Genomic DNA, 4,864 nt, shown 5'->3' with positions numbered 1-4,864 from the left:
AATTTATCAATTGGTGAGATTTAGTTCGTTGAATCAATAAACCCGATAAGTTGGGAAATGGTATCACTTATAGTGTGTGTTGTTGATTATAGAAGGAAGCGTGTCCTAGAGATACTAGGTTGATAATGTCCTCAAGAGGAGCTCATAAAGATTGTCATGTTAAACCCTGCAGGTGGACTTAGTCCGACATGATAATAAGGTTGAGTGGTACTACTCTTGGACTTAGATATTAATTAAATGAGTTGTCAGTAACTCACTTAATTAGTGGACATTTGATATCTTAAACACAGGGAGACTAACACACTCATAATAAGAAGGAGCCCAAAAATGTAATTTGGGATTGGTGCGGTAGTTCAATGATAGTTCTCTAGTGGAATGAATTATCATTGATAAAATTAAGTTGTGTGTTCGGGGCGAACACGGGATGCTTAATTTTATCGGGAGACCAAAACCAATTCCTCCTCTCGGTCCCTATCGTAGCCTCTTATTTATAGAGTTCTATACCCACCTATACCCACCTTCTATACCCACCCAATAGGGGCCGGCCAAGCTAGCTTGGGATCAAGAATGATAAGCATGATAATCATAGAAATCAACATGTGTGCTTAGGTGCTAAACATCTTAGCTTAGATAAGAACAATACTAGGAAGGCCAACCCTAGGATTAACTCATCTAAGGCTAAGGAGAACCTAGGTAGAAACCCCAAGACAACTAGACATATGCCTAGGAACACCTCAAGAAAGAATGATAAATTAAAACTTGAGGTTTTAGAGAAAGAAAATCAAGTCTTAAGGTCAAGACTTAACACTCTAGAAAAGGCCCTAAAGAATTTAGAGAAGTCAACTCTAGGGTCTAAGGGTCAAATCTCAAAGCCCAAGGACAAGAAAGGTTTGGGTCACAAACCTAAGTCCCAAGTGGTCAAGCCCACTTATCATAATGTTCCATTCGATTATGGAACAAAACCTAGGGCTAGGAAGACCATTACCAAGGTTACAAGGGGAGTCACCCCTATAGTTGACCTTGATGAGACCCAAATGACCAAGGCTTCAAAGCCTAAGAGGGTCATTAGGAGGGTTGCTAGGGAAGTTATCCCTAGTGAATATTTAGTGAACCCAATGAGCTCTAATAGGTATTGGGTTCCTAGGAGCATCTTCTCTACCCATAGATGGGTTAGAGAGTGTCAACTCAATTAGAAGGGTAGTTAACCCAACTTTGAGGAAATTGACACTCAAGGAGCATTTTCAAGGTTTTGATAACCTTTGAAAATGAAAAAGAATTATTATTTACTCCTTAAAGAGTAAATTGTGCCATATTTGAAAAATATCGATTTCAATCTTATTTGGCACAATTTAAGAAAACCTAGAGAAATACCATAATTGGGATTTTGGTTTTCTCTTAGGGATATATGGGCAATCTAGGGTTAGATTTTAAGTTAGCAAAGTGGTTAAGGATACTTAGATAGGTAATCTAGGTATATTTATCTATGCTAACTTACCATGATTGGTTGCCATATGCCATGCCATGACATCATATTTATCTTATTATCATTTGAAATGTCATGATAATGCTTAGGTTATCTATATGTCATGCTCTAGTCAAGTTTCATACTTTATGCCATGACATCATGACTTTGGAACATGTTTTCCATTTATGATATCATTTATGCCATGTCATCATCTCTTGCATTAATAATCAATTGAATTGATTTAAGGATGAAAAACACATTTTGATATTGAGATCAAATTTGTGTTTAGAAAATGCATGAGACCTTAGTCTAAGATACCTAAACCCATATCTCACATCAAAATTGTCATGGATGTGTTTGATACACCTTAGATGTGTGTGAGATATTAGGATCATGAATTAGGATCAAGGTGCATAGTTCTTGTACCTAGATGAGCCTAACTCAAGAAATGGAGGATCATAGGGAAAGCTTGTGTACAAGTCATGTGCATCTAGCCCTAAGATTATGGTCCTAAATTCAAATGATTTTAAAACCATTTTAAAATTGATTTGAAAAACCTTGATGAAGCTTTCCTAGTGATAGCATTCATCATTGAACATTGTGATACAAAGATGACTTAAACTTAAACTATTTCAAAGTTTTTGAACTTTGTATCAAGATTGAAAAATGGAAACTATTTTCATAGAAAATTATTTTTCCGTGATAGTATATGGTATGAGGAGTGTATTCTCAAAATTTTACGATTTTTGGAATTTTCTGGAATTTATTAGGAGTTTCTGAATTTCCGGAAGGGGAAATCAGAAATTCTGATTTCAGTGGCTGGATCGGTCCGGGGACCGATCCAGGGAAGATCTGATCGGTCTGCGGACCGATCCAGAGGATTGTGGATCGGTCTGCAGACCGATCCAGTGAGATCCAGGAGCTTGGTGCGATCTGGCGAAGGCCTGATCGGTCTGGGGACCGATCAGTGCGTGCCAGTTTCTGATTTTCAGCTGTTGGTCTGAAATTTCAACTGGAAGTTGGGTTTTGTGGATTTCTAAAGGTTTGAAACTCTCCAAGACATTGTTGGTGCAATGGTCAAGGGGGAGTTGACCTTTAGGGGGAGTTTTTACCTAATTGTCAAGGGGAGTTGACTTTTAGGGGGAGTTTTTACTCCTAAAGACTTGAGTGATATGGAATTATCACTAAGTTGATTGTTGAGTTTAGTATCAAGGGGAAATTAAGAGTTTCAATGAAAGGTATGGGACTTTCATTAGGAAGAAACTCTTGACCCTGATATCCTCCTTTTCTTTTTGATGTGTGTCAAAAAGGGGAGAGTGCTCATTGGAGAATTATTGTAGAACCCAAGCTAGGTTATCGGGTTAACCTAAGCTAGGGGAAGAATGTCAAGGAATGTTCGAGGAAGAACATTGGAATACCTTTTGATGTGTGTCAAAAAGGGGGAGAATTATTGGAGAACCCAAGTTAGGTTATCGGGTTAACCTAAGGGGAGAATGTCCAGAGAATGTTCAAGGAAAGAACATTGGACATTGGAAGATGGTTGGAAAACCTAAGTTAGGTTATCGGGTTAACCTAACTTGATTATGATTTTGTCAAACATCAAAAAGGGGGAGATTGTTGGTGCAACCTTGACTGGTTGACCCGACTCGAGTTGACTTGACTCGAGTTGTATTTTGATGTTTGACTTGGGAAGATTGTTGATGCAACTTTAGGTCAAGGTTGACCTAGTTGAGTTGCATGTTGATGTTTGACACTCGTGAGAGAGTTCTATTCTTGATGTGAGACAAGAATAGATGTTTGGGGGATTGTAGGTGCAACCGTAGGTCAAGGTTGACCTGGTTGACCTGATTCGGGAAAAAGTCCAAGTATGGAGACTTGGCAACGGAAAAGTCCAAGTATGGAGACTTGGCATGGAAAAGTCCAAGCAGGGAGCTTGGCACGTGGGAAAGTCCTAAGCTGGGATGTTAGGCGGTGTGGAAAGTCCTGGTGAGTGAAGCCAGCGGTGGGAAAGTCCTAAGCGGGATGTTAGGCGGTTGGAAAGTCCCGGTGAGTGAAACCGGGCAAGGGAAAATCCAGATGGATCGGGGATGATCGGACTTGGTGTTGGAAAATCCGGATGGATCGGGGATGATCGGACTTCGGTGTTGGAAAATCTAGATGGATCGGGGATGATCGGACTTCCGTGTGGGAAAGTTCAAGTAGGTCAAAGGATTGGTGGGGAGTCTTGGCACGAGGAGTGACCGGATGCTAAGCATGATGAACCAATAGGTCAAGGTTGACCGGATATTGGTTTGGACTTGGTTTGGGCAAAACCAAGCTCTGGATCGGTCTCCGCACCGATCCAGGGATGTTCTGATCGGTCTTGTGACCGATCGATTCCACTCGATAGCATCTTGTGGAGTTCTGATCGGTCCGCACCGATCGTGCAACGATCGAGCGGAGAAAGAAGCTCTGATCGGTCGAGGACCGATCGGTGTACGCCGTCGGTCTCCACGATCGATCAAGAGCAGTGCGATTCTCATGCGTGAGAGAGCTGGGAGGCGGGATCGGCGGGGACCGATCAGAGAGCTGATCGGTCGCGGCCGATCGATTGATCGCGACACCGATCGGTGCGGGGACCGATCGGTGTCAACAGGGTTCATACGCCTGGGCGATCGGTGCGGTGACCGATCGAGTTCTATGACGCGGCTAGTTTCTTCTGTTTCTTCTTCGCGGTATAAAAGGATCGAGGGCATCTTTTGTGGAAAACTCTTCTTCCTCCTTCCTGCTTCCTGTGCTTGAGCCTTGTTGAGCTCGTCCAAAGCTTCGCGTGAGCTTCCCGGACAGTTTTCTAGAGTGGTTTGCTGCTGCTTCATTCGGACTCCAGTCGACGAGAAAGCAAGATTGGTAGAGTGCTTGAGTATTCTTATTTGTATTTCTTGCTTATTCTTTGTACTTGTACTCTTTGTTTGCTGTTGCAAACGTTTGTGGCGAGGTTTCTCCACCCACAAGGAGTATATTGTATTAGCCGGTTCTCCGGGGACTCATCCACCGACGGATTGACTGGACTCGTCCACCTTACGGACACGCCGAGGAGTAGGAGCCCTAATCTCCGAACCTCGTTACATCCTTGTGTTAAGGTTTGTTTTTCTTCTCTTTCGTTTCTTTGTATTTTCCGCTGCACTAACCTAATCGTAGGAAGAAACGCGAAAGATTGGGGTCGGCTATTCACACCCCCTCTCTAGCCGTTCAAAGGATCCTAACAGGTATAACTAGTAAATTTTATTTCCGCATCATGCTAGTTATTTATGGAAATAATACCAAATACAAGAGGCTTACGTTCTAGAATTTCGAATATGTTTTTTCGAAGTTGTGTTCTTTTGTTTTTTTTTTCTTGTGATTTGATTGTTCTCTTTGGTT

This window comes from Zingiber officinale, chromosome 5B (genome assembly GCF_018446385.1).
Source record: "Zingiber officinale cultivar Zhangliang chromosome 5B, Zo_v1.1, whole genome shotgun sequence".
In the NCBI taxonomy this organism is placed as follows: Eukaryota; Viridiplantae; Streptophyta; class Magnoliopsida; order Zingiberales; family Zingiberaceae; genus Zingiber; species Zingiber officinale.
The sequence above is the reverse complement of the archived record's forward strand: the minus strand, read 5'-3'. Positions refer to the sequence as shown.